Source organism: Setaria italica, chromosome III (genome assembly GCF_000263155.2).
Source record: "Setaria italica strain Yugu1 chromosome III, Setaria_italica_v2.0, whole genome shotgun sequence".
In the NCBI taxonomy this organism is placed as follows: domain Eukaryota; kingdom Viridiplantae; phylum Streptophyta; class Magnoliopsida; order Poales; family Poaceae; genus Setaria; species Setaria italica.
The window spans coordinates 25,841,561-25,860,569 of record NC_028452.1 but is presented as its reverse complement, the minus strand read 5'-3'; positions in this window follow the sequence as shown (position 1 = coordinate 25,860,569).

Here is a 19,009-nt window from a genome sequence, read left to right as displayed (position 1 = left end):
ACTCATAGGGTGGTATTTACAATTTTGACATTGTCAAAAACTTATAGAAATTCTTAGTCTCGACAAGTCATGGAACTAGCAGGGATGGATATGGAGGATTCCTCTTCATAATCCACCTTCAGGCTACTAGTTGGGCCGTTTGTATTACTTGCCGTTTTCAGCATCTCTGATAGATTTAGCTTAATTGGGACCATTGTTAGTTGGGCTCAATTGGTTTTTGTTTACTCTAGAATATCGTAGTTTGTTTTTATTATTATTAGTGAGTGCCGCTACTTTTACTCTTTTTTTTATCATTATCGTTATTTTTACGGTTAGTGATTCTTGTGAGGTACAAAGCGATATATACCACAAAATTTGGTAATTCAGCTCCCTAATTGTAGTTTGGTCACATTGTCATATAGTCGCATGGTTGGTTGTAGGTTTTTGAAACAAGATCTAGAAGTCATAGTAGTTTGATGAAAATAAGGCAATAGTTGTAGGTTTTAAATTTTGTGCATTTGTTATTGACTGGCATCATTTGTAAACAGTTTTTGTAATTTTAGGGACAAATGCTTGATGGGATCGAAATATTGGTTAAAGATGATTTTATTTACACTTAGCAACCTGATCGACAATTTCTTAAGAAGAAGCTTCACCACAAAAATCTCCCACAAGAATCTTTTGGACCATCTTTAGTTAGGGCAATTTGGTTTGCTTACACCCAAAGGTTACAATAGCTTTATATTGTTATGGAACTTTTTTAGAAGACCCTAATAGTCTGCTTTTAGTTCCTTCGTCTGAATCCCTCTCCAGTCTCCAAGACTTTAGTGTGATTTTAGTTCTACATCTCGTTACTTGTCATTTTCGACACCTCCAATAGATAGCTTAGTTTGGACCATCTTAGTTTAGGTGACTTGATTTGGGTTACTCTTAAAGGTCGCAGTTTGGTTCACTGTATTAGTATAAGCACCGCTATTTTTACTCTCCTTTTGTCATTATTATTATCATTATTTTTATGGTTTCGATTCTTGTGAGGTACCAAGCTAATATAGCTAGTACAAAATTTGGTAACTCCCTAATTATAATTTGGTAACGTTGTCATATGGTCACAATGTTGTAGCTTTTTTTGCATATGTCATAATAGTTGAGGATTGTTGAAAGAAGACCTGGAAGTCATAAAAGTTTGATCAATATGAGATAATAGTTTCAGGTTTTAAAAAATTGCTCATTTATTATTGAGTGGCATCATTTGTAAACTGTTTTCATAAAGTATTAGGATAGATAAATGCATGACGGGCTTGAAACATATATTTTTTTTTGTGTGTAACTGATAGGTTTGCACTTCCAAGTCTATTTTCACCGCCGGGTTGTATTACAAACTGCCGATGAAAACCACTTATCAACACCGGTTTGTAGTCAGAACCTCCAGTCATATATAATACGCCTATCTACTCATGAACCGGCGAAAAAAACATTAACCCGTTGATGATAACACTTTATCTAGTACTGCATGTCGGTTGTGTGGGAGGGGTACAAAACTATAAACTACAAAATACGTTAACTTTCCTCTGTAAAAGGAAAAAAAAAATCTGAATCTATTAAGAGAAGGAGAGCGTGAAGAATCCGCTACAGGAGGAATGTACATTTACATTATTAATCTGATGAGTTTGTTATAAGTAAAGAGTCCCCATAACTAAGAAACAGATATACCGGCTCCTTAGGGTTGTTATTAAGCTTGTAAACAATCGCTAAGCACACCCGCTACCGAGATACCAACAACGCGACACGGCATGACGCTCAATGGCGATGATGTCATCGGTCGTCACAACAAGAGACACCGAGTTACCTCCGGCTGTATTATCTTTAGTAGTCTATATTAGTAACGGTTGTGTTTTTTATGTGTCCGTTTGAGATACCAGGTGGTAGGTAGGTATAAATATATTTTGGCAATTCCAATTCCCTAGTTGCGGTTTAGTGGTATATTTTGAATGAAGTAGCTTCTTGTCATATGCATTCTTGTTTAATTTTGAATTAAGTAGTGTACTAGTTGTAGATTCAAGTGACTCATAGGGTGATATTTAAATTTTGACATTGTCGAAAACTCATGTAAATTATTAGTTTTGACAAGTCATTGAACTCTTCAAAATCCACCTTCAGGAATCAGGACTAGTGTGCTTTCAGTTCTACTCTCATTACTAGCCGTTTTCAACATATCTGTTAGGGTCAACTGGTTTTTGGTTACCCTGGAAGATTGTAATTTGCTTTTGTTATTACGCTATTTTTACTCTCTTTTTTTATCATATCATTATTTTTACGGTTGGTGGTTCTTGTGAGGTACCAAGCGATAGGTTAGGTTATAGGTTTTTGAAACCAGATCTAGAAGTCATTGATAAAATTATGAGACAATAGTTGTAGGTTTTAAATTTTGTGCATTAGTCTTTGTAGGTTTTAAATGAAACAAGATCTACCATATCTTGCATATTTTTAACTAATGATAAGTGCAAATTATCTATTGCAGTATTAAGATCATCATGGTAACAAAAGGGGATGACGATGACTTCCTTGACTTGAATCACCATGTATCCGCGATCCACCTTATAATGTGCAAGCAATTCTTGCAAGTCTTTTTCTTCACGCTCCTTTCGCCCAAACTCTTCTTTCTCTTTCGCCTTCTGATTTTCTGCAAAATATTGGCTAACATCTTCCGGAAGACTTTCAAGAGTTGGCATGATGATGTTCTTGGGGTGATATTGTTGATACCGGTTTTTGACTAGGGTCAACCGAAGAAGATAAGGTTCTGATAGCTGATGGAGGATAAAGAAAGAACCCATTAACAATTCCGTGTTGACCAAGATTAGCCGTGGGTGATCAAGATTCTAGAAGCTGCTGGTCTGGAGGAATCTAATCTGAAGCAAAATCGACTCTACCAAATAAGGGAAAGCGTGGAAATTTATCTTTATTAGTTTTAGAATACTTGTAATAGTCATGTCATAATCGACTATGATTTTAGCTTGCTCCAGGGAATAAATATAAGCCCATGAGCTTTGTAACGAATAATCATCAATCAATCCATACAACCTTTCGGCACCATGCTGCCAAAATCCTAGGAGTAGGAGTAGAGTAGATTCGACGAGTTCCTTCCCGTGCGCACGACTGCATCGGTTTCGATCTCAAGCGAGCTTGTAAGTACTGTCACTCGGTCATCACGTGCTCTATCAGAACTTTCTAAGTTAAGTCTTATATTCTGATATTCGTGTGTGTGGCTAGTTATCAAGTTAATTTAGATTGCAAGTATAACTTTATAGGCTTTATCCAATATTCTGCTTATCTTCGATGTTGCTCATATCGAGTTGTTTGGTTTAATTAAGTGCATCGTATCGATCTCTTAGTTTTACCAAGCGCTCACAGTTATCGAATGGCTTAGATCTGGTTAGGTTGTCTTCATCGGTTCCTTGACCTTATTTAAGCGTTCACTAGTTATCTGATCATATCGGCTGGTTAGATCTTGCATGGTTTTATTTACATATGCTAGGTCCAATAGATCTTTACCCCTACCTCTTGTATTGCTAGCCGTTGGATCCTTAGCGTCAGAAGACTACTGTTGAGAGCCAATACATCGGCTGGGTATCATCCATATCTCACAGAAGCATGATGATGCATTGAGCCGATAGGTATGCGTATGAGGCCTTGCTGCCACAAGCTTGTCTGTTAAGTTAGTGGGTCAAAGTTTAATGTCCTTTCATTTGTGTTATCTTGTCTAAGTTCAATACACTTATCATGATATTAATTAGATTTGTTAGCTTAATCAGCTTGTAAGTGGTAGGCAAGAGGTCCTTGTTGTTGTATTCTAATCTTTTAGATTAATATATTGATATCAATACCCTCTCATTTGTATTACCTTATCTAAGTTCAATACACTTATTAAGATAATGACTAGATTTGTTAGTTTATCTGACGTGCGCATGGTGAGCAAGGGCTCCTTTTATTGTTGTTGTTTTGTATTGTCTCTATCTTAGCCCATCGGCTCATACAGTCGATGGCACATGCCATTAATACTTTCATTTATTTAAACCACATCATTACACCAAAAATCTATCTGTCATGGTGTTTATTCCAAGAACGCCTATCCATGAATTCGAAAAGCTTCGCCACCGATCGGCTCAGGAATTTAATGTTTATCTTGTCAATTTTTAGGTCAAATTGACCGGCACGCCTTGCACCTTCGTGAGCCGATTTGGAGCCTGCACTGGAGTATCTCCCAGGTCCTCTATGTTGTTCAACACAGAAGCCTGAAGTCCAGATTTTGCGTCAACACACTCTTGCATGCCCGGTGGGACCAACAATCAACGAACTTCATTAGTGCTCGTCGTTACCTCAACTTTGACTAGATGGCCGGCGAGCCTACTGACGACCAAGCTGATCCTAAAGGCCCCAAGGAGTTTACAGCAGCAGAGATTACCTTGGATAAGCTTGACGATGAACAAAGGAAAAAGGTTGATGATGCTAGAGACAAATTCATAGCAGCTCGTTCGGAATCGTTTAGCCTAAACTACAACAGGGCTCACAAGAAGCATCCTTTGCCAGTGCCAATGCTGCCAGGACAAGTGCCACCGCTGAAAGATAAAAATCAGGTGGAAAGGGAAGATGATATTGAGCTCCAGTTTAAGATCAACTCTATGGTCAACAATGCTCTAATCAGTCCGACTGGCGTATTGTCAAATGAGATATAGAAGACGATCCAGCAGGTTGCGGATCATTATGTTAGCAAGTATTCCTGGAAAATGTATACATCTAACACATTTTGCTACGGAGGTGGTGCACCAGGTTCATCTTCTGGACAACGGTGGGGTAGCCAACGGTCGGTCCAACTGTTGGCCAGCTGATTAATCAACAAAAGACAGGGCCGATTTCTATCCAGACTGCGAATCAACACTCAACACCACCAAGACAGCCAGATTTCACATCTGATGGAACCAGAGTGTTTGATGTTCAAGAATCTCATGCCATGGATGCACTACAAGAAATGTGTTGATCTATGATGAAAATTTTATGACACATTTATTTTCATCATAGATTTATGATGTTTCTGACTGAAAACGTCATAAAATTTTATATCGGAGCAAATTTAGTGACAAAGTTACAGAACGTCATAAAATGTGCCACTGTAGCAAAAAAAATGTCACTCATTGTTAAATGGTGGTTTTGTGATGATATACGGTTCGCGAAAACATCATAAACCAACCAGGATCCCACATGTAAGTTTAAGCTGATAAATAGGACGGTAAAATAAAAAGGAAAACGTGCTCCTCCCGTAGGTCGAACATGTTATCGATCGAATGGAAGACTTTACCGCAACCAAATCCCACATGTAAGTTTTAGGTGAGTTGCTGGCAGAAGTTTTGGTAAGTTATGTTAGTTTGAGATGAAAAAAGGAAAGGAAAATAAAAAGGAATAATGTCGATAGCAAGGATTGAACCTTTGACCTCTTGAAAGTGCTGAGACAGCACTACCACTGAGACATGAACTATGTATGTTTTTCGAAAGGACACATTTTATATATTTTGGTTTTAATAAGTGTGGTCCACAAGCCAGTTGCAGGCCCAAGCATGGGGTATATTTCTCATTTTCGTACACTACTGCAAGAGATTCGCCAACACCACGCTCCTATTGGCTATCGCAAAGACTAGAGCTCGCATTGATGCACATATCTGCAACCGCCCGTGGTGGGAATTGCGAATCCTAGCGGGCTAGCAGCGAAGGGAGGATGAGGAGGAGCTCCAGTCAGGTTAGTCCCCTATTTTGTGCTGCTACTTTCTTCTATCATCCTAGGAAAGGGGATTTTTGGATTTGGGGATCTGGGTTGAAGATACTAGATTCCAATTTTATCGTACCCTTAGATTTGCATTCTGATTGGTGTTAGAAGTTGATAGACTCTAGTATATAAAGAGATTCTCCATCCTGATTTTAAGAGTTTATGCTAGAGAATCAAAGAGAATCACTTTCAGCCACAAAATCACTTCTCTCAGAGAATCAACTCCCATAGGTGCATAGCAAAAAACATGTATCTAGAAAATTCAAAATGATCGACAATTTGAAACGGAGGGAGTAGTTTATAATTTGATAGGTTCATGTATTTTATTAGCTTCCACAAGTGCTTGGAGTCACTGATAGCTACAGATCGTCGTCGCCTAAAAACAAGTGCAAGCACAAGTTGCCTTTCTATGTGAGGTATAATTGGACATTTGACAACCCTGGGCGTCGGTATTCATGCTGCTGCAAGGTAAACGATAACTTGTTTCAATTCTAATAAACGTTGCTTCTACTTTTGATGTTAGTGTTGTAAATGGTGAATTGTATGAACGTAATTGGTGTCTGCATAATGAAGGGATGAAATGCGTGTCATTTAGGTGGGTTGATCCTGAATGGGATGCTAGGACTAAAGGTAATCTGGTGAAGCTAATGAAGAGGAAGGAAAAAGCTAAAGAGGAAACAAGGTCATGGGAAGAAGCATGGAGACTTGCTAAGATGGAGGCCAATGACAAAATCTATGAGATTCACATGATGAAGCGAGGATACTTTGGGGATACAACCAATGAGCTGATGAACACGGCGAAGAGAAATAGACATGATGTAGTGATGTCTCACCTAAAAATTAGAAATAATAACATGAATCTGAAAGTTGAAAACGATGCAAAAATGTGGAAGGAAGAATGTGCAAAGGCTAACAAGGAGATTGAAGCGACTGCCGCTGAGCTGCAGAAGGTGAAGGGACACCTGGATCAAGCCACCAATATGGTGAAGAAGGTCAAGCAATCACTGCTGCAGGCCTCGTATAGAAGGTCATTCAGGGATGATGGCGAGGCATAATGTGATGTTTGGTGTTATTTCTAGGTAGATGGTTGAGAGGTGGGATCATGCTTGTATTTTGATAGCTGATGATGCTATCTGGCAAATTATGATAGCTATTAATGATGATTATTAAATTTGTAATGATGAATGGCTATGACATGCCATCTTATGAAACCTGTTGCTGCTGTGATGTTTGTTGTTATTGCTGAGGTAGATGATTGAGAGGTGGGATCGTGCTTTGATTTTGGTAGTTGATGGTACTATCTGGCAAATTATGATAAGTAAGAACAATGATTATGAACTTTGGAGTGATGAATGGCTATGACATGCCATCTGATTATGCTGCTTTGGTTTAATCAACATTCAATTTGATTCTAGCATATTTACCATTCAGAATTCAGATACGCTGCATAATTGAGTAACACTAATAATATATATTGGTACTATATATACAAATGCGTGGTTTGAAAATACAACAGGTGGCACAACTATTACAAAATGGAAGATCACTTGCTCTACTCATAGCTAGGCAACAACCATATTCCTCATGACAAAATCTAGTTACCAGGAACCTGCGTAATGTGGATCGCAAGATCATTGTTGACTCCAACCACATTTCTTAGTCCCTGCTGGTAGAGCCAGTATTGTGACTCTTCATCATACCCATCAGTTCCTAGGAAGTAAATGTGATTTTTCTTCAGGTTAGGCAAGCCAAAAATGACATGCTCTTGTACAACAATGCACTTGCTATGTCCAAACAGGATGATCTTATTATGGAACTCTAGAGTTGTCTCCCATGGAATAGGCTACCAAATGTCACCAACGAATGATAATTGAGTAAATTACACCACCTCAACATCTCTCTCATTGATGTCCCAGCTCCAGAAGCTGTGCATCCTCTTCTCCCGAACAATAAAGAACAATTGGTCTTGACCTTGGAGTAGAGAAGAGTTGCTCATGCCAGGAACCCATGATAACCGGAGTCCAACAGCTTGAGGAGGTGCTGGAAGATGAAGCCCCAAGTAGATCCGCATGTGTTCAGGAGAACTGCACCAGAAATCTTTCGAGGGAATGACAGTCCAGTCGGATTGGCTTCCCAAATGCCAGATGCATACGGGCAATGACCCTAGCGCTGGAGTAGATTTCAGGGGCCACAAATTGGTTAACACTACAAATGACTCTGCACTAGCAGGTGTTTCTAAACCCAAAATACAAGCATTGAGAGAACCCATACGGCACTATGCTGGAAGTCGAGGAAGGATAATGTGCTCCTGATGAGACAAATGATTCAATAGGAACACGATGCTCTTATCTCTATCATCTACGGTAGCAAGGCGTCCAGATCCTCCGCAACCAATCAGCCTATGCCTTTTCCCAGCTAATGCTAGAAATGAAAGCTCAAAAAGCCGGTAATCCGCGATGAATGCGAATGTCACTACTCCAGATTCACTAATATGTTCGGATTTCAGAATGTAAGGGTCAAACAGGCATGCCTCGCCTGAACGAGCGTAGTTCCAACTCTTACAGACTACTTTGAACTTGATGAAATCTTTTGCATTACTGATCTTATTGGTGATGCTCACAAGAAGATCTGGCATAAGATTTGCCCAGGATTGACCCATGTTTGAGGAGAGATTGACTAGACAGTCAAAGAGGAAGGTAGAGGGAGAACAATGGAGGACTCGTAATAGATAGAGAAGGGGGAAGTTATGGATGAGGCAGAGATTGCAGTTCCAAGACAGAGTAATGATGAGGGAGTGGAACTAGTTGGCGAATTTTTGGTGTATTGATGTTTTGCAGAAGGGACCTTCCTGTGTATGAATACTAACAACTGCATCTGTCTATTTGTGTTCACCGGATCATCTTGTATGACTACTATTTAACAGACCGGACCTTCCTATGTTTGTATCACTTGTTTAAATGCTATGTCTTGTATATATTTGAAATAAAATTATGTGTTTAAATTCGTGGAATGAAATTATGTATTTGTATCACTAATGAACCCACACCTCTAAAGAAACCGTGATATGACAAGGGAAGTATTGGAAATAGTGCGATGATGTGGCACTCATGGAGAGATTGGAGGACCGCTTTATGATTTTACATTACTTTGCAGGGGCCAGTTGTCAATAAGGGCAGCGTCAAATTATATTATTATGCCGTTCTCTTCCCTTGTCGAGTAAGCTTCTTCTTCATTCTTGCAACCACAAAAAAACCCCAGTCTGGTAGCATGCCTCTTCCTCTCCCCATGGCGCCATCATCTCCAAGAGTGATGGCGTATGTCACATCCTCTGATGAAGAGGAGAAAGCTCCAAGGCTGACGGATCTAGAGCCGAGCAATTGTTTGAGCGATGGTGGACACATCCTCTAATGATTCGGAGTTGGTGGAACAAATCAAAATCTCCAATCAGGTGCCTCTCCAACGTCGCACCATCCGCAAGTTAGCTAGAGGAGGCCGTGGTCAGGGGCGCGGAAGCACCACCACTCGCTGGAGCACCACCATCCCATGCGTGGAGCCCGAGGAGGTAGGAAGGGACAGCCACCATCCTTGTCATTTGGTGGCAGTCGATCTCTACCATCCTCATCGAGCGGCGGCCATGGACCTCTGTCATGGTCCTCGACCAGCGGTCATGGAGCGGCGCCATCATCCGCAGGTGCCGGCAATGGAGGAACGGCCTCATCTGCGGGCGACGGCCAAGGAGGTCCACGATCTTCCACGAGCGGTGGCAATGGAGGGACGGCCTCGTCGTCGGGCAGCTGCATCAAGGCCCCGGACACACCATCGACCAAAAAGCGGCGCCTCGATTAGTGGTACTAGTAGAAGTAGTAGTAGTAGCACTAGTAGTAGTAGTAGTAGTAGTAGTAGTAGTAGTAGTAGTAGTAGTAGTAGTAGAAGAAGAAGAAGAAGAAGAAGAATTAGTGGTGGAAGAGGAAGAATTAGTAGTGGTAGTAGAAGAAGAAGAATTAGTAGTAGTAGTAGAAGAAGAATTAGTGGTAGTAGTCATAGTGGTAACAATCTATTGTCATCTTGGATCTAGATCCCTTTGCAATGCAGTTTTCTTTGGCTAGTAAGATGGGTTTAATTAAGTAGCATTATAATTGGTAACAATTTCATCCAGTCTGTTCAAAAACTAAATAACGGACTTTTCCCTTTGTTGAACCTAGTAGAACTGTTTTGAGATCAAGAAGGCTTATTTCTTGCACTTTCATCAGGTCAGCTCAAAAATAGAGCAACGGACCTTCCCCCTTTCTCACAAAAGTTTTTTTTCCCTTGTGGATGCTTTACACAACTATTGTGAGACCAAGAAGGCCTATTGCTTTCGCTATCACCCGGTCTGTTAACAATCAAGGCAATGGACTTTCCCCATTCCTCACTAAAGCTTTCAAACTTGTTAGAAGAAGATATCTTAGGCCACGTCAATGTACCAATCACAAATGCAACAATGTGTCTTAGAACATCGATAAACATGACCGTTCTTATTAGAAATGACACAAATGCAAACATATGCATAGACCCACTGTCGGTACAATGCCACACTCTAACAACTACATATTTCATATTCCGTTAAGCTTCCTTAGATATGCAACATAGTTTAAGTCTCCAATCCTAAAGCCTAGAACTTCATCAACATAAACTAGAGCATGAATTAGTGTACTCTCTATTGCTTCACATTGAGGGTCGCATGCACTTCCATAAATCTCGAACAACGGATAGGTAAACTCATATGCCCTGTAGAAAGTGAGATGAGCCTAGAGCTTGAAATCTCTGGTGTGTATTGGATTTCCATCGGTGTAACTATAATTCAACACATCCAAAGCTTGAGCCAGAATCGCATTAAAGTTCTTTGTCGCAATGGTTTGACCAAAGATATCCTAAAAGAAACCTGATGAAAGTTAAAAATTGTAACATAACTCATAAAAGAATGATTAAATATGTTCCATACCATGTCATGTAAATTGAGCTGACAAAGCCTCTCAGTTGTCATAGTCACATTGCTTTCTCCCTCCTCGAGCGCCTTTATTCGAAAATATGAGAAGTTTTGCACAAAGTACCCATGATCCTTAAGCTATTGTAGACAGGCCACCACGGTGGACTTTTCAAAAATGCTCCTAATTGGTGCTTCTTTACCCCATGCGGCAATTGATACCATTGGGATGCCCTATCCTTGTTGCATCGAGTTAGCTTGTCCTCCTCGAACATGTACTTGAAAGGAGATCTTTACTCTCATAAAATTCCTTGCACCAACAACCTCGAATTGCACTAAAGGAGAAGTACCACCTAGAGCTTCGACAACATCTTTGAGCCATCTAATAGGTTCAATATGCTACATTGTATATAAGTATATTTAGGAATTATTCATGTGTAGTACAAAAAAAAACAATTACAAGAGGGAAAGAATATTACTATGTTGGGCATCAATCCTTGGCTTCGATTGCTCAATTGCTGGTAGGCAAGTCAATGACGCGATTAGGGAAGTAAATTACTAGAGGATGAGCTAACGGTGCCTCCTTGAGAATATAACATCCACGGCCACCTCCATCATGGCCAAAAGAACATCCACTTGCCATAGTTAGCGATGTAGAGGCCTGGTGGCGGAGGCACGACTGGCGGTGCAGTAGAGGCCGAAGAGGAGGGACCCGGCGCCAGAGCACATGAGGGAAGAGGCCGTGGTCGGCACCGTACAAGCCCGGCGGCAGGAGCCCGCGGGGGAGGGGAGGTGTCACAGCGGTGGAGCCCACGGGGGAGGGGAGGGGGCGTGGCGCTGGATCTGGTCTATTCAAATGCCTAACAATGGACTTTCCCCCTTGTCCAACCTTACACAACTATTGTGAGACCAAGAAGACCTATTTCTACGGCTTTCATCAGGTCAGTTCAAAAACGTAGCAACGGACTTTCCCCCTTCCTTAGTAAAGATATCTTGGGCCATGTCAACGTACCAATCACAAATGCAACTATGTGTGTTAGAACATAGATAAACATGACCGTTTTTATTACCAGCACCACATTCATAGACCACAACATACATAGGCATAGATCCACTGATGGTACAAGCACAAAAACACACTCTAAAGGAATGAAGGATACATAGGCATACATCCACTGTCGGTACAATGACACACTCTAACGAATGAAGCATGACAAACATAGGCATACAAGTGGTGCACCGACATACTACTACCATCATAGCAACCCCGCGGCAGCCCGAAATTCAACAAAATGGCCATCTTGGCGCAGATACTCTTCTAGAGCACGATGCCTCACCCTAGTATCCCACAACCACACTGGTGAAATTGCAATGGTATGCGCATAGAACAAGAGGTCATGAATGGTCCTTTGCCTATGACCCATGTGGCAAAAATGGCAAACCCACATACCATGGAGATGAACACGGTTGAACTCGGACTGCTGAAGAAAAGCCAACTCAGACCATTTTAGCTCATGTGATTCATCTAGTTTGATGATGATTGGCCGCGGAGGTGTCATTTCAACGGGCAGCAGCAGAGGTGGTGGCCTGGGCCGTGAGTGAAAAGGTCATGCCATGAGGTTCAACTGATTGAGTCGAAGGTGCCATGCGGATAGGGTGCTGCTAAGGTGTTGTTGCCAGTGGCTGAAGCAAAGGTGCCATCATGTGGACAGGGTGCTGCTGAGGTGCCGTTGCCAGCGGCAGAACCGAAGGTGCCATCAGAATCAGCTGCTACTGAGGTGCCATGGGGGCAGGCTGCTCCCACTTCTTCGACTCCTCCAAGTTCTGTGCTCCATCTCTTCCATGTTTGGCCATTCTCCACTACATACACAAAAGAGAAGAACAAAGGCACCATAAGCTTACAATACTGGCCATATCAATACCATGCATATAGTAAATGAGATAGACAAGAAAATGACATCGCGTACCTCCAATCGAACAATGCAAGATTGTGAATCGATGATTCAAGGCATTGCCTTGCAAGAACGTTGTGCACCTGCCTATTTATTGAGCACTACGGCGGGCATGTGAGCTCAGTGTGGCAGGCCAAAGTTGCAATGAAAAATGTGAGATGCTCAGAATATATTCAAGACTAAGCTTGCCATGAATCTAGGTAGGAATCTTGTGTTCTACACATTGGTTACATGTGTGCACGACGGGTGTCATGGGATAAGCCCGACGTGTGCATGTGTACATTTGCTGGATTGTCTGGCATACAACTCAAGACATTCCTGCAAAACAACTCATGCGAGATTATGAGTGATAGGTTCCCTTTTGAAGGTGAATTTAATGTAAGAAAGATATTGCCACCGTTCATTTGTGACGGTTATAAGCATCAACTACAGCTGGAGAAAGAGAATAATTGTTGGCATGCTGCACAAATCGATAAGGTTAGATAGTCCTTACATTGTCAGACGCATGGAGTAGGATGTCATGACTAGTCCAACTCATGTGTGGTGCATGGCTGAAAAGGTCTGCAAAGGGCATGGATTCACTCGAGATGATTCTCGCATTCCAACGGATCCTAAAAAATGTGAACTGGCCGATGCGACAAGGCCTAGGCGGAATATGGCAGAACAAATGCCACCAAAGGGTGGGAATCAAGACTGGTAATGGGCGTTCATGATCGCCACTGTTGAAACAACGTGCATTTGCAGTTTCGGAACAACATGCATTTGTAGTTTCAGGAATCAAGACTGTCCGCACTGTAGGGTTCACGAATGGCCGTTCGGAATGAGACACTCCCACCTATAAGAGGCAATGTATCCATGAGTTGATCATTGTTATTTGCAGCACTCATGGCATTACACACTACCATGTTCCCTGCGTCGCAAGTCGACTTCTCAGTCTCAAGCATGGAAGCAAAAGCAGAAGGAACTTTTGGGCAGTACAAGGAATCCAGTACATTCATGATTGGTGGCCATCAATGGAGGATATGTTGCTACCCTACAATTCATGATCCGTGGTACCCACCAGCAGGACCAGAACGAATTTCTGTCATCCTCATTTTGATAAACAGCACACAAAAGGTAGGTGTCTCGTTGGTATGAATACACATGCTCACATATACACTCGCATGGTCAACCCTGTGAATGCTTGCATATAGGTACGAGTCTTGTTCCGCGCGGTTTCTGGAGACGCAATTGATTATGATGATACCTTTCGAGTTCAAGATTTAAAGAAACTTGAATTCAGGTATGGGAAGCTAAAACAAGGCTTTAACTGCCTCGTGGGGCATCATGAGATTGAGCGTGTGTGGGACTATTCCGGTTGCGTAAACATATCCTGCACTGTTATGGAACTGGAGGATGACTGCATTGAAGTTCTACCTTGTGGTGGAACCACCAAAATTAACATGGCTAAAGCACACTTAAGTTTCTTAACACGCGATCATGTACTTTAAACAAGTCAACTTGGCCGTATGTCGGATTTCATCCGATAAACCACTTAACTCAGGATCGAGAAAAGCAAGACTCGCACGAAGGCAAGTGGTTACAGAGATTACAACAGTCCATCTCAATTAAACAAGTGCATCGAATTATTACAACATCAAGTTCGAAATTCATACAAGGTTTGCAGATGTTTCAAATAACATAAGTAATTAAGCGGACGTTACACATCGTCGCATGATATCATGAAGAAGCCGACCATGGCATGAATGACCAAGAGGAAGTTGGGTAGTCCAAGTGCCACTTGCAGCGAGCTCAGGGGTATCAACATCACCTGAAAAGATGTGCCACAACAAGGCTGAGCGACTACGCTCAACAAGACTTAACCGACCAGTGGTACTAATCCACCAACACCTAGACATGCAAGTTTTTTTGCTCTAGGGTTTGTTTTTGCCAACAGCGACTAGTGTAGGTCCTTACATTCAATGTCTTAGCCACAAGTTCTACTATTGTTTTACCATTCTAAGTTAGCAACAATACTAAACCAAGCATAGTATCCAAGCAATTAATACAAGTAACAATATTAGATCATCATCTTTCATTCTTACTCAGTGTAGCATAGCGATCAAGTAGTCCCAAACTGTGATAGGCAGATGAATCAATTCGAATTTCTTAACCATGCATGGCAACCTAATCCCACGACATCCACGCACCACAAGTGGTCACTTCATTTGTCAGCCGTCCCCATCAATTCCCAGACCCGTGTCGGGCCCACTTCCCTCGGTACAAGGCTCCATAGACCCGGCCTCTGCCATTCTATAACCGCACTTGTCACCACACACGGCTGCAAGGGAACTCCGTTCTATAGATAGTGGAACGATCCGCTCACGTTTCGGTTCAATCAGGTACTAGGCTTCCCCATCCCATACTAGGTATGAGATTAGTACTTTCAAACACTTGAGCACGAACACTATCACATCTCGACCTTAGTCCAGTTTCATGTAGACAGACGGGGCAATCCATCGACCACCAAAAATAGTTCACAGAGCCCTGCCCCATCCAGCATCCTCATAGTTGTAACAAAAGGGAGCAATCAACTCCTATAACTCGCGAGTGACAGGCAATCACTCAACTTTTATCGAGTCCTATTAAGCATTGCAACTACTCGGCTTATCATACTAGTGTTCAGATCAAAGGGTACTCATGTATCTATGGTTTCAATCAATTCCTAGAAACGTAAATGCGCAACCAAGTAATCAATCATATTGCATGTATTTAAAAATAGGAATTCATGCTTTGAGGCTTGCCTTCAGACTGGGAGTTAGCGAACTGGTCCTCGGCTTGCTCCGGTATGGGCTCGACTCCGACTTGATGCGGATCAGCTATGGCTCCTTCTTTTGGCGTCGGGTGAAGTTCGTACGTTCCGTCAGCAAGGTTCAGCTCTACACGAAATGCAAATGCATCAAGTTCAAACTTCCATGCTTTCTCATACAAGTGTAAATTACATTATGACCACATTCACCTAAACAAGGTTCTAAACCTTTATCTGCATAAGGTAAGGTGTGTTGTGGTATAAAACCTAGGGTTGATTTGATGGTGATTGTGTACATATATACAACTAAACTTTATTAAACTTTAGATCGGAAAGTTATCCTATTTCTGAATGTTTTTTTGTACCTCTTCCGAAAAAAGACCATTACCTTTACTTAAGGTTTCTTTCTTCCATTTAGTTAGGTATGACATTGTTAATTTAACATTACATTAGACATAACATCATTAGGTTACTGTAAAAATTTGGGGTGCATTGGATTAGTCCAAAAATAATTAAAATTATTTCATCATCCCAAGGTGACAGGTACTTAATCATTTTTAACTCGAGTTACTCAGAGAGTTTGTTTCTGAAATTTTGATAGAGTGTTACAAAGAAGCAACATAGCCTTTGGTGAATTTTTCAGAATTTTTAATGAAGGGCATCTATAAACCATAACTTCTTCTTATATATCTTCCTATAGAAAGGTAGATGGGTTCCAAGAACCTTCAGACAGGGTTTTCAAATTTTGCTTGTGAACTAGGCTTCACCACTGATTTATTCAAGGTGATTTCACATTTTTCTCACCTCTGGATGAATTATTATGCAAAAAGACAAAAAGAAACCTTAGATTTCAATTATAAAACTAAAACAGAGACTTAAACATATAAGCTAGGCTCCACATTATTTTTATTAGCTTCCATTCTTTGAAACAAACACTTCAGAGTTGGATTCATCATTTTAGCATTTTTCTACACTAAGATTTAAATAGCTTAAACAAGGATTAAAACATGTAACATTAATTCTAGTAGAGACATGTCCAAAAGTATTTTTATCAGAAACTATACTTTATACTGAGTCTAGCAAAATTAATTTGACATTTTCCTGATTTTTGTACAATTTATGGCGTATTTTCAAAGTTTGGATTATTTTCTACTGAAAACAAAAGAAAAACCGTGGTAAACTTGCAATCTAGACCTTATGTCTATAGGTTAAATGCGCAGGGGTCCTTTATTTTAGTGCTAAGGCCCCTGGAAGAAGGAAAAAGACACAACTGTATCCTTGGCAGGGCACACGGCGGCGGTCCGGCCAAATTTCCGCGATGTGCCGGCCAATCCCGGGCAAGAAGTTGTGGGGAAGGCGCGGGAGCTCACCGGGAGTCGATTGGCGGTAGTTGGGGGTGCGGAGGAGGCTCGGTGGGGGCGGAACGGCATAAGGACGGGGAGTTTCGGGCAGCGGCAAAGTCCGGCGGCGTGCCAGCGTCGTCGGCGCTTAGGGACCCCAACAAGCAGCTTGGGAAGCTTCGCGTGGGCATGGCGAAGCTAGCGGTGGTGGCGGCGAGGAGCGGGAAGCTACAGAGGTGGGGGATCCATGGAGAGGTGACTCAACGGCGTGGGGTCGAGGCAGAGCAAGGGTGCGGCAAGCTTGCGGGCAGAGAGAAGAGCGCGGGCGGGACCGACGAGCCATATATATAGGCGAGGCGAAGCTCCAGGGCCTGTGGATGGGACCGGTGAGAGGAGCCGGGTGTGCTACTATGGCCATTAATGGAAGCGACGCCATTAGCGCAGAGGAGGGAGGGGTGGCGAGGCATGCAGGCGCGGGCGAATTGAGCATGCGTAGCAATAATGACTTTGCCGCGACGCGTCACTGGCGAGGTGGGGAGGAGCTATCGCAGCTGGGGCGGCAGTTGGTGGAGGCAGAGGTGTCGAGCAGGGCATTTGTGGGGGCACGCGCTCGGGGTAAGGCAACGGGCAGGACGTGCCCTCGGGTGAGGCGGAGCTGCCGGGAGCAGGGGGAACCGCGGCGCTTCACTAGTGGCGGGGCGCACGAGGCGTTGTCCTGCCGCAGCCAGAGACTGGGTGGAGGCAACGCGGCAAGCGACGGGCAGAGCGCGACGCACGCGCGCTCTGGACGCGAGGGATCGGCGGGATCCAGCAATGGGACGGTCTTCGAGCGCGAGTTACTCCAGATTTTTGATCTGCGCGATATTAACTCTCTTTACAAAAGTTGTAGTCCTCAAATCCAAGTTCAACTTTTGTAATTGAACCGAGTTCTCATTCGCAGCAGATATGAAGATACAAAGCTTCAAAGTTTGAGGGAACGCCTGATTTCCAGACTTGGAGTAATTTCAGCAGTTGGGCTGTTTTCAAGATTTTTGGACATCGTTTTCAACATAGTCGGCCGGGTGATTCAAGCAAAACGAACCGATGTGGTGGCACTATCTTTTGTGATGGAGGCATTACTCTATGGTAGCGGAGTGGAGTCAAAGTCAAATACTTTTTCAATTAAAGACACTAAACCTACTGATTTCTCACTGTTGACCAAATACGCATGCAAAGGATCACTACTAGAGGAGGCTGATTTATGGGACACCCCTGTCAACGCCTAGCTCGTGTTACTCTCAATCACTGACATGTACTGTGTCGAACGGTTGAAGCTGCACTGTGCATCAAATATGTGGGACATGGCATTTGACAAAACTGTGACCACATTTCTACGATGGGCATTTGAGACTAACTGCACCCAATTGCAGGAGAAGTGCATGTATCTCATAGCGCTAATCTCACTAGACGGAATTCTCAAAGAGGATTTTATATTCGTGTGTTAGCACCATCCCAAAGTTATCAAGAGGATCTGCATGCCTGCTTTAAAGAACTTCAAGTAGAGATTAGGAGGCCGCCGCCAGGGTCCGCTGTAGTTTTAATGTATTATTTAAGTGTATTTTATCATATAAGAAGTTGAAAAGGTACAATAATTTGTTGTGCTGAAGTACATTTGGAATGCAATTGTCGGATCATCCTGCAGACATGAATCTACAAAGGAGGATAATCTGTGAAGTGCTCATCAATGCCATGATGCCACAGACTATCCTAGACTCCCTTCTTGAACTGCTCGTCTACGTAAGGTCACTGATGCTTGGGTCTGAATCCCAAGCGGTCCAATGTGCTAGTGACCCAGGTCTCGTAGCAGTTCCCAAAGAGTTTCATCTCCCGCTACCTAGCACAAAGGTGGGATCTGAAATTTTGAATTCCCCACTCCTCCTCCGGGTCCTCTCCCATTATATTTAAATAAAAGAAGGGAGCTGTTGGCGCTAGAAATCGACCGATGGCCTTCAGCGTCGGACACACGACCTGGGAGAATCTGCTTAGCTCCTGTTCGGGTGATCGCCCTGGTGCGGTTCGCACGGCGTGCCAGTCAATTTGACCTATTGATTGATAAGGAAAGAAACGTGTTAAATTCCAGGGGTTTCGATCGGCTAAAGTTCCGATCTGTCTCGAAAAGCGTATTAGCAAATCGGC